Source organism: Meriones unguiculatus, chromosome 9, assembly GCF_030254825.1.
Source record: "Meriones unguiculatus strain TT.TT164.6M chromosome 9, Bangor_MerUng_6.1, whole genome shotgun sequence".
NCBI classification, from domain to species: domain Eukaryota; kingdom Metazoa; phylum Chordata; class Mammalia; order Rodentia; family Muridae; genus Meriones; species Meriones unguiculatus.
The window spans coordinates 107,097,436-107,110,269 of NC_083357.1; positions in this window are offsets into that span (position 1 = coordinate 107,097,436).

The following is a 12,834-nucleotide window of genomic DNA, read 5'->3' on the forward strand; positions in this document are numbered from 1 at the left end:
TTCTTGATTGAATAACCCTTCCACAGGGTTATTCAACTAAGAACATCTGAAAACACAGATTGTATGCATTGCAATCCTAACAGTAGCAAAACTAGTTATGAAAAAGCAATGAAAATAAATATATGGTTGTGGATCACCATAGCATGAGGAACTGAATTAATAGGTTGCAGTATTAGGAAAGCTGAGAACTACTGTCATAAAGGAAGAAAAGAGCAGGCGGTGCCTGTGCCTGCTGGACACAGTCATCCTAGAAAGTACCCCAGAAATCACAGGATACTAGAAAAGCCGCATGGTTATCATAACCGTAAAGCCTTTGGAAATCTTATACTAATACCTAATTCCACAAAGCAGACAAAAAAAAAAAAAAGCTGTTTTCTTTCATAGAGTCAATACATTAAAGCTCTTCTGAAACTTAGCCATAAGAAATTTGTCTACTTGATTTTTATTTCAGTGAATTATATGGCATGTTATTGGTGTCAAATATTCTGTATAGAGGATTTCTCAGAAAAGATGTGACTTTTAAGAATACATTCTAACAACAAAACCAGTCTTGGTCTGTATGGTTTACTACCCAACAATTAAAGTATTAATATTTTAAAAAGTGATGGATAGTATGGAAAGTACTTAATATAAAAATAATACTCATTATTACTAAGACTGTAATACAGAATGATTGAAGTTTATGAGTCACACAGGTTCAACATTTATTTTAAAATAAATCAATTAATATTTCAAAAGTGTTACAATGCCTAATTTATTAAATGAAGCATCATTAATAATGTTTACTAATCATTCTAAAACATCTGTGCCTTGAATATAAACCATCAGTTGATTTCTCTGTATGATTAAATAAAATTCCAAATTATATTAGGATGTTTTTCATTACTCATATACATATTTTTAAAAGTTAATAAAATAAAGCATATGTACAGTATTCCTAGAACTACCAAAATAAGTGCATACATAACCACAAGTGGTTTCTACAGTGAAATTAAATGCTGTTATTTTATATCTCATTAGTTTTATACAGTCTATAAACTGCAAACTTCCTATCTGTGTACTTATTGCAATTTTGAAAGGATAAAATTTAGCAGCACTTAGTAAAAGCTACTGTGTTTAGTCACCGTGTAATATTATTAGGCAACTAAGAAGTTCTGCATTGATAAAAAGAATAGATGAAAATGAACAGATAATCTGTGATAAATTTGAATTTTGTAGTATATAACTATTATTTGAATAAAAATTATCTAATAAATACAAAAAATAGATAAAAGCATTTTAGTTGTATATTATTATGATATATGTTGCAAAGGGTAAATGATATAAGCATGATGTCAAATATATGGATAGCTGCCATAATATGGTATTTGTTTTAATCTTCTTTGCTGTGGAAGATAGACAATGTACATCCTGGGCAATAATTAGTAAAGTGTAACTAGAAAACTATATGACGGTCCAGAAAATAAAAGATTTAAATTGTGTGAAATGGGCACAAAGTAAGTGTACATTAACTATTTATGGATCTAAATCAATTGTCACAGCTATATAAACATTCTCTCAGTACAACACAGCTTGCTTGAGAACTGAGAATTCACATAATCGAAATGTTGAACGGAATCTATAAGGGACAAAATAGCCACCTAACCCTTAAATTTACTGTCCTGACCATTCTTATATAATGAAAGAAAAATTGGAAGTTATAAATGAATTTCTGTTTTTCACTAAACTTAATTGTTTCAGCAAATTTAGAATTCTTCATAAATTGTGTAAAGTCATCTAATTCCCTAATGAATGTGCTACCTACCTGTCATAGAGCAGTGGAATCCTCACTCCCTCCTACTTGATTACTTCTCTCTCTCTTTCTCTCTTTCGTGTGTGTGTGTGTGTGTTTGTGTGTGTGTGTCTGCGTGTCTGTGTGTCTGTGGTGTGCTTATTTTGCCTTGAGACAGCTCTCAAACTATTTTCCACACTGGCCTGGAACAATATTTGGTCAATTTTTGCCTTTTAATCTCTGGCATCCTTTTGCCTTAATCTACCAAATTCTAAAATTAAAGGCATGTTTGTTCCTTTTGTTTCTCTCTCTCTCTCTCTCTGTTGCTCTATCTCTCTCTCTCTCTCTCTCTCTCTCTCTCTCTCTCTCTCTCTCTCTCTCTCCTTGGCAAATAAGAAAATAAGCATCCTTTCTTCAGTTGTGGGATATTTAGTTTGTTTCGAGATTCTGGCTATTATGAATAAAGGTGCTATAAAAGTAGTTGGGCAGATGTCCTTGCATGGCTTAGCATCTCTCAGATATATCCTCAGTAGTGGTATAGTTGGATCTTGAGGTAGCACTATTCCTAATTTTCTGAGTGAGCATCAGATTGATTTCCAAAGTAGTCGTGCAAGTTTACATTACCAGCAGCAGTGGAGGAGGGTTCCCCTTTCTCCACAACCTCTCCAGCATGTATCATCCCTTAAGTTTTTGATGTTAGCGATTCTGAAGGATGTGAGGTGATATCTCAGGGTCGTTCTGACTAGTGTTTCCCTGATGACTAAGGATGTTGAGCATTTCTTTAAGTATTTCTCTGCCATTTGATATTCCTCTATTGAGAATTCTCTGTTTAGCTCTGTACCCCATTTTGATTTAGATTACTTGCTTTTTTGGTGTTTAACCTCTTGAGTTCTCTATATATTATTGATATTAGGCCTCTGTCAGATGTAGAGTTGGTGAAGATCTTTTCCCAGGCTGTAGGTGGTTGTTTTGTTCAGGTGACAGTGTCCTTTGCTTTATAGAAGCTTTACAGTTTTATGAGGTCCCATTTATTGATTGTTGATCTTAGAGCCTGTGCTGTTGTTCTGTTCTGGAATTTGTTTTCTGTGCCAATGAGTGCAAAGCTCTTCCTCACTTTTTCTTCTAACAGATTTAGTGTGTCTGGTTTTATGTTGATTTTAATTGTGTGCAGAGTGATAAATATAGGACTATTTGCATTTTCATGTAGACATCTAGTTAGACCAGCATTGTGGCGTTTGGGCTTATTTGTCAAAAGTAAGTTTCCATAGGGGTGTGAGTTTATTTCTAAGTCTTTGGTTCAATTCCATTGATCCACCATTCGGTTTCTATGTCAGTACCATGCCATTTTTATGGTACAAGCTCTATAGTACAGCTTGATATAAGAGAGGGAGATACCTCCAGAAGTTATTTTTTTAATTTTTATTAATTATTGTTTATTCATTTTGTACCCCCCCCCCTGTAGCTCCCTCCCACTTTCCCTCCCAACTCCACCCTCCTTCCCCATTCTCCACCAATGCCCTTCCCCCAGTCCACTGATAGGAAGGTCTTTCTCCCTTTGCTTCTGATCCTAGTCTATCAAGTCTTACCAGGAGGGGCTGCATTGTCTTTCTCTGTGGCCTGGTAAGGCTGCTCCCCTCTCAGGAGGAGATGATCAAAGACCAGGACAATCAGGATCAAAGCAGATGCTGAGACTCATAGCCAAACTTTAGGCACAGTTCAGGGAATCTTATGAAAGAAGGGGGAGACAGAAAGACCTGGAGGAGACAGGAGCTCCACAAGGAGAGCAACAAAACTAAAAATCTGGGCACAGGGGTATTTTCTGAGACTGATACTCTAACCAAGGACCATTCCTGGAGATAACCTAGAACTCCCGCACAGATGTAGCTATGGCAGTTCAGTGTCCACGTGGGTTCCCTAGTAAGGGAAACAGGGATTGTCTCTGACAGAAGATCTTTTATTGTAACAGGATTGTTTTAGCTATTCTGGGTTTTTGTTTTTCCATATGAAACTGAGAACTGTTCTTTCCAGGTCCATAAAAAAAAAAAAAAAGCAAAACAAAACTGTGTTGGTATTTTAATGGGAATTACATTGAATCTGTAGATTGTTTTTGGAAGGATAACGATTTTCACTATGTTAATCCTACAAATTGTGGTACATTTACTAAATGCAAATAAATGGGAGCAGATGCAGAAACCCATAGCCAAATATTAGGCAGAGCCTGGAGAATCTTTCAGAAGGTGGGAAGGAAGGGTTGTAGGAGCCAGTGGGGTCAAGGATACCAGGAGAACATGGCCCCCAGAATCACCTAATCGGGGCTCATGGGGACTCACAAAGACCAAAGCAGCAATCATGGAGCCGGTGCCAGTCTGTGCTAGGTCTTATGCATATATGTTGTGGTTGTTTAGCTTAGGTTTTTTGTGGAATTCCTATCAGTGAGAGCGGAGTGTCTCTGACTTTTGCTTGCTCTTGGGAACTTTTGGTCCATCTCGGTTTTATTATGCAACCAAGACATGACAGTCTTACGCTAATAAAATTTTATCTTGTATTGCCATGTTGCATTGATATACCTGGGAGTCTTTCTTTTTTTTTTCTGAAGGGAAATAGAGGAGAGGGGAAGTGTTTGTGGAGCAGGAACTGATAGGAGGGGAGAGTAGAGAAACTACAATCAGGATGCATTGAATGAGAAAAGAATAAATGAAAAGAAAAATATGGAAAAAGTAAATGGATTTGACAATGTTACACACGCAGATTTATGACATAAATTTACAAAGTTCTAAATGTAAAGAAAAATTGTACTATAAAAAAAATCAACACATTTCCAATATTTCTACCAATATTGTTGAGAACTTCATATAGGTAAGTATATTATTAAAATAAGTGTAAAAATGCAGAGATAAAATATTGTATCATACTTATTTTAAAATACAGAGAACATTAATAAATAATATGAAACATTTGGAAAAATTAAACAAATTTTACTTTTATTAGTGATAGAAATATTGAAATGTTGATGTTATGCAAAATCAACAGAATATACATAGAAGTCTGAATATACATTGAATATACATAGAAGTCTGATTTTTTAATAAATTATTATTGGGGTGAAACAATATTATAATAGGTAAAAGCAATTTGCTAAACTAACAATACTAAATAAATTAAAAGAAAAATGGAAAAATAAATGAAAGAAGTTATGGAAGTTAATCTTTATTGTCCACTTGACACAGTTTGGAATCATCCAAGAGACACACCTCTGGATATGTTTGCTAATGTGTTACCTGATATAATTTACTTGGAGGAAGATCCATTCTCCTGTGAGCAACATAATCTTTTTTTATTTTTGTAAATTTGTATTTCTTCTTTTTCTTTTTTTACAGTTTATTACTTTTTAATTTTTTATGAATTACACTTTATTTACTCTGTATCTCCCCCTGTGGCTTCCTCTCTTCTCCCCTCCCCATTCCTCCCCCTTCTCCACACATGCCCCTCCCCAAGTCCACTGATAGGGGAGGTCTTCTTCTTCTTCCTTCTGATCCTAGTCTATTGGTTCTCATCAAGAGTGCCACAAGGACCAAACATATGTGGGCACAGGGTATTTTCTGAGATGGACACTCAGCCAAAGACCATGAGAGAATAAAACCTAGAACCTCTGCTCGGATGTGACCCGTGATAGCTCAGTAATCAATTGGTTTCCCATAGTAAGGGGAACAAGGACTATTTCTAACAGGAACTCAATGACTGGCTCTTTGACCTCCCCACCTCCCAAGGGAGGAGTAGTACTGTTAGGCCACAGAGGAGGACTTTGCAGCCAGTCCTGAAAATACCTGACAAAAGGGAGTCATATGAAAGGGGAGGAGGTCCTCCCCTATCAGTGGACTTGGAAAGGGGCAGGGAGGAGATGAGGGAGGGAGGGTGGGATTGGGGAGAGAATGAGGGATACAGCTGGGATACAGAATTAACAAAATGTAACTAATGAGAAAAATAAAATAAAATAAAATAAAAGAGTGGCTTTGTTCTCCTCTATAGCCTGGTAAGGCTGTTCCTCCTCAAGGGGAGGTGATCAAAGAGCCCCCACTGAGTTCATGTCATAGACACTCCCTGTTCCCCTCACTATGGAACCCACTTGCCATGGGCTACATCTGTGCAGGGCTTCTAGGTTATCTCCATGCATGGTACTTGGTTGGAGTATCAGTCTCAGGGAAGACCCCTGTGCTCCGATTCTTTGGTTCTGTTGCTCTCCTTGTGGAGCTTGTGTTCTCTCCAGAAGATAATCTTGAAGCAAAAGAGATAAAATAGAAACTGACTGATCAGAAGTATATATCTCCCTTTGCTTCCTGACCACAAAATCTCACAATTCTTCACAGAATGCTGGAGACCGCCAGCAGAGTCTAATGGTACCTGAGTGGGGAGTAAGGACAAATCACACTACACAGGATCAGCTTGAGAGGGCTGTCAGTCTCGTGGATTTATTCCAGGGTTCATAATTTATAGACAAAGCAAAAAAAAAAAGTCACATCAATACAAAAAGAAAAAGGTGTGGAAACGCCTAACATCTTTTCAAAAACTACTTCCCCAGGTGAAAACAACAAAGCAGCTTAACAAGCAGCTCTCCACACCACAGTGTGAGTCCTAGTGATCTAACTCAGCTCTTCAAGCTTGGCCACAGGTGTGTTGCCTTAGCAAGAGGCCATCTGAGTCCAGGTGCCAGAGGCTTCCAGGTTACCTGGAGCATCAGGACTATCCAGCTACAGACTTGGAAATGAAAGACAGCACACCTTTCCTGGATGTCTTCCAGTATGGCCAGGATGTATGTTTTTCCTCCCAGCCATAAGCTCCTTGGAATCATAAATTATGAGGCTCAACACATATTTAAAATAATAGGCCATATAGTTAGGCTTTTCTCTGAGTAGCTCATAGCTTAAAATATCCCATTTATGGTAAACTGCATTCTGTCACATGGCTGCTCAGGTAACATGAGTCTTTCTCCCTCACATTCTTCCCAGGGAGTCCCCCATGCCTGGGTCTACATCAGAATTCTTTCTGCCTATTAAATGCCCAACATTCTATTCTAATCTTTCCTATAGGCCATAGGATTTTCAATTTATAATAATGCATTCATCCCATGCAAAAGACTTTTTTTTCTCTAGAATTTCTCCTTTTAGTTTTGGACTAGTTTTCTTACAAAATAAACTATATGCAATAAAATAATTATGAAATCTATCACATAAGAATTACATTCATAGTGTTCATTCCATTTGTACTTGGCAATTTTGGAGAAAATATTCTGCCATCTATATTATCTTGCGTTCGGAGCTCTGTGTAAAACTAATTTTCATTTAAAACATTTTATTAAATCCTAGAAAATCTTAAGCTTTATAACAATAACTTAAGACTACAAGTATGTAGTCTTCACTCCATCAAAGACTTGAGAAGAAATAAATTATTACCTGAGTATGTAGAAATTGCTGGCAAGCAGCTTCCAATACTACTGAACTGACACAGTACTAGTAGCCACAAAACTTCTCTAGAACATTGGAGGGTCAAGATTCTGGCTATAACGAAAAAAATCTGCTATAAACATAGTTGAGCAAGTGCCTTTGTTGTATGGCAGAATGTATTTTGGGTATATACCCAAGAGAGGTATATCTGGGTCTTGAGGTAGAGTTTTCTAAGAAAGCACCAAATTGATTTCCAAGGTGATTGTACAAGTTAACAAATCCACCAGCAATGGAGGAATGTTCATCATTCTTCACACTCTTGTCAGCATGTGCTGTCACTTGAGATTTTGATCTTAGCTATTCTGACTGGTGTGAGATGGAACCTCAGAGTTGACTTGATTTTCATTTCCCTGATGACTAAGGAAATTGAGCATTTCTTTAAGTACTTTTGGTCATTTGAGATTACTCTACTGAGAAGTTTCTGTAGGTTTCCCTCAACCACAGAATGAATAAAGAAATGATAGCATATTTACATAATGGAATATTACTCAGCTATTAAAAACAAGAAATCATAAAATTTGCAGGCAAATGGATGGAACTAGGAAGGATCATCCTGAGTAATTAATTGTAATTAATTAATCAATATAAAAAGATTACCTCTCACCTCACTTGGCAGGTAGTAAGTGATTCATTTGTAGCACAAAAAAAAACTGTATGCATGCATATTTGAATGAATGAATGAATAAATGAATGAATGAATGAATGATCTCAACAATGGAATGGTAGAATACTCATTTCTACTTTTGTTCTGCTTTTTTGAAATAAAGCTCTTACTGTTCATTAAGGGAGATCATCACAGTAACTGGACCTTCATATTTTGATGACTGTACAAAACAGTAGAGCAGAAATATGAGTTCTGTATAATAATTTGATCAAAGCAGAAAACATCATATTTTGACTGGGACAGGGCAGATGAAATGAATGTTGTGACTACCTGTATAGTCACAACAAACACTCATAATTTATTGGTACTTACTGTTCTTTATAATCGATTATCACAAGAGAAACCAATTGAGGCAGTCATTGTGGGAGTACAAGTCAAATTTCTTGTAAGAGTTTGAGCATAAAGCAGAAAGAATTTCTTCCAAAAGTTTATGTGTGGTGCCATTAATTTAGACTATGCTGCAATGTTAGTTTAATTTCAAACATAGAGAGGGTATTGCACTTTAATTGTTTTAACTTATTGTAGTCTGAGTGAATATAAAGAATTTCAGAAGAGATGCAAAAATAATTATATAAAAAATTGATTAATTTGCGTTTCGGTACTCTGAAGATTACAGACTATTCTAGCAGCTTCAGGTAATTCCTTAATCCAATGTAAGCATATTCCCATGAATCTTTGTTGACCCATACCTTCTTCAAATTTGTTGGAACTATATTATCTCTGTATTCACAAACACAGGCACACACACTCATGTACACATCTATATATCCATGCTTAACATAGAAAAATAAAAATAATAAACAAAAATTATTATAACAAAAATGTCTGTGTCCAGATTATAATATTTAGCACATAATCTCCTACTTATTTACATTTTTACTAAAATGCTGATTGTTTCTCCATCATTGGAAAAAAGAAAGCATTGCTAATATTTGTAGAATAGTTTCCTTTCTATGATCATATGAAATTCACATGAAACCTCTCTACAGATTAGGTGAAATACATTTCAAATGAGAATATTCTTTTTTCTTTTTCTTCTTGGATAAAGCAATATATGGTTAAGCTATTACAAATTGTGCATATAGTCTTTTTAAATATTTTTTATTTTTATTAATTACAGTTTATTCACTTTGTATCCCCCCATAAGTCCCTCCCTCCTCCCCTCCCAGTCCCACCCTCCCTCCTCCTTCTTCATGCATGCCTCTCCCCAAGTCCACTGATAAGGGAGGTCCTCCTCTCCTTCCTTCTGATCTTAGTTTATTAGATCTTATCAGGAGTGGCTGCATTGTCATCTTCTTTGGCCTGGTAAGGCTGCTCCCCCCTCAGGGGGAGGTGACCAAAGAGCAGGCAATCAGATGTCAGAGGCAGTCCTTCTTCCCATTACCATGTAACCCACTTGGACAATAAACTGCCATGGGCTACATCTGTGCAGAGGTTCTAGGTTATCTCCATGCCTGGTACTTGGTTGGAGTATGAGTCTCTGGGAAGACCCCTGTTTTCAAATTTCTGGTTCTTTTGCTCTCCTTGTGGAGTTCCTGTCCTCTCCAGATCTTACTATTTCCCACTTCTTACATAAGATTCCATGCACTTTGCCCAACTGTTGGCCATAAATCTCAGCATCTGCTTTGATAGTCTGCAGGGCAGAGCCTTTCAGAGGCTCTCCATGGCGGGTTTCTAGCTTGTTTCCTGTTTTCGTCTTCTTCTGATGTCCTTCCTCTTTGCCTTTCGGGATGGGGATTGAGCATTTTAGTCAGGCTTGTGCATATAGTCTTAAATAATTCATTCTGAGAAAAAAAATACTAGGATTGGTAAACTCAGTGCTGGGCTTTTCCTTGTAGAAAAATGAGACTTCCTTTCTCTAGATCCTGTAGTGTTTCATCTAGGACTGAAATCTTTAGATATTTTTGCTATCATTTTTGTCTTTTCTACTGGTAGTGTCATTATGAAGATATTGTTTAGACAACCATATCGTTAAAATGTCATTGAAGCTTCTCCGTCATATCTAGAAGACGTCATTAGTGTCAGGAATTCTGGCTCAATACCTCTTAAAAAATGTTGGTCCCTTTTCTGTGACGTTATTTGAGAAGTACATATAGGAACTGCACCATAGATGTGTCACTAGAGGCTAGGTACAGCACAGATACTTATTCTCTGTGTTTAACCTACAAGAGATCTCAGCAATTGCTTACATCTGAAACAAAAGCAAATTTATTTAATAAATGTTGAGAGAGCCATATATTAGTGGGTATAAGGAAAATTTTCCAAATACAGTTAGACATTATATTGGTTTAAGGAACAACAGTAGGTTCTTCTCCAAGCAACTAGACATGGCTAACTATAGTACCAAGCATATGATTTCCCCCCTTTCTGAATGGTCTGTAAGTCTGGTTATATAGCTATTGGTTACTCTTTAAAATCCCTCATTTATACCAGTTTAGATATACTGATATGATGGTCACTTTTTTTCTGTTCATGGGCACTACACTGGTTAACTGTACCAATTCTTCCTATCCCTTAGCACCTGAATAACCTTCAGATACTGTGACACTTCCAGGCCCAGATACAGATAGGACTTCAGGCAAACGCCAGCTTGATTCCTACAAGTCCTATGTATGATGTATGTATACCCGGCAGAAACTTATATTCAACTTTGGGGAGAAAACCAAGGACTATAGCAATAACTTATATAGTTTTGGAAGTCTCTTGGACGCTAACTAACAACTCTAAACTTAGCCCGGGGCTCTTGTTCAGCATCTGCATTACTATTTGTCATTTCATTCTACTTTTCATTTCAACTCTATCATCTAAAATCTCTCTCTCTCTCTCTCTCTCTCTCTCTCTCTCTCTCTCTCTCATATATTTATTAATTTGTATGTATACACACATGCTATGTGTATACACTGTATATGTATTAATGGGACTTTAAATAATGTTTCCATCTAACATTTTTATCAATATTATTTATCTCTTCTTCATTCCTCTCCTTCTGTATCACCTTCAGCTCCAACTCTCTAGTTAAAATCTCATCCAGTTTTTCTTAGTCATCCTTCATACCAGATAAATAAATTTCAAATATACAAAATCTCAAATCAACGAATATGTGGAATATGTAGGAACATACAACATTTGGAGAACAGAAGCAGCAACAGCAACAAAACCAACTTATTTCTGCTTATGAGTTTGAATCAGGAACATTCTAATGGAATCTGTAAATTTAATTCTGATTTTTGTCTACTATGAAAGCATTAGGTTCTTTCAATTATACAGTCAAACAAATACCTTGACCTGTAATCTTGCTTAAGGAAAGGGTTTTGTGCTAATTGATATTCATTTAGAAGTTTCATTAGCTACTTTTTCCCCCTTGACATGGTTTAAATAGCACTTTGTTTTACAGTCTGCAATACGCTGACAAGGAATCTTTAAAGTATTGAAATATTCATGTTGGAACCATTCCCTAGTGTTTTCTCAGTTTTGCAAGAACAAAACAAGAAGTAGCTTTGTAGGTATCAGCAATATTGGGAACTTCCAAAATGAACTTTGTAAGTGGAGTACTGGAGAACATCCTGAGCTTGCAAACTTACCACTGAACCTAAACAAAGTTGGCAACGACTCAAACATTGAAAAAAAAATATATGGACACAGTTGTAATAGTGGGATAGAGATATCTATGTATATAATTACCTAAAATCTTGAAAATATTCTTACTTGTAAAATTATTACTCATAGCCAACTTTTGGGAAGAGTGCAGGGAATCTTATAGAAGAAAGGGAGGTGGAAAGACTTATAGGGAACAGGAACTCCACAAGGAGAACAACAGAGCCAAAAAGCCTGCGCACAGTGGGGCCTGCAGAGACTGATGGATCAACCAAGGACCATGCATGGAGAGGATATAGACCCCTTGCTCAGATGTAGCCCATGGGCAGCTCAGTCCCTATGGGTGTTCCCTAGTCAGGGGAGCAGGAGGAGTCACTGGCATGAACTTGGTTGCCTACTCCTTTAATCGCCCTTCCCTGGTGAGCCACAGAGAAAGAGGATCCAGACAGTCCTCATGAGACTTGGTAGGCTAGGGTCAGAGAGTAGGGGAGGAAGATTTCTTCTATCAGTAGAGTAAGAGAGGGACACAGGGTAGGACTGGGAGAAGGTAAGGGAGGGGGCTACAACCCAGAGTGAATAAAGTGAAATAAATAATAATAATAAAGAAAAAAATGAAAAATTACAATTCATATGCAGATAAGATAATAATAATTGCATTGTATTAAGGCACTATGCCCTTGCAAGTACAAAAAAATGCGAAAGAATAAGGAAATGAGTGGAATTTAGCATGCACACACACACATATATTAACTTCAAGCACTACATTTTATGAAGAAACTTCTGGCTTGTATAATAAAGTATAAGGATGAAAAATATGCAGAAATAGTACCAATGACAAAAAATGTACATAATGGTTTCCTGTGACTATAGTATTATTCTTTTGTTCATAGTTTTGTTTTACAATGTTTTTGGCGCGCATGCTCCACAGAATGTAAAATTATTAATTGGAGAACTCAATAAATAACTATTTATACTTTCAGTAGTTAAGCATATAAGTATATATGAACATCCTATCAATTGAATGTGAACTATATGATTTCCAAGGAAATGCTATAACTCTGATCTACTACTTCACCTACAGTGTGTAAATTTTAACTTGAACACAATTTAATAGTGTTATGAAATCTTGAGCCACCTTGTTCTTCTCGCTCAAGGTATTAATCAAAGTTTTGTTTAAAGTATCCATATTGTATATGTCACTTGCACATTAGTCACTTGCATGTGTTCAGTTATCAAATTGACTACCAGAGTAGGAAAGTTCCTATGCTCAAATAAAGTGTGATTTACATAGTTCTGCCCCCTAAGGA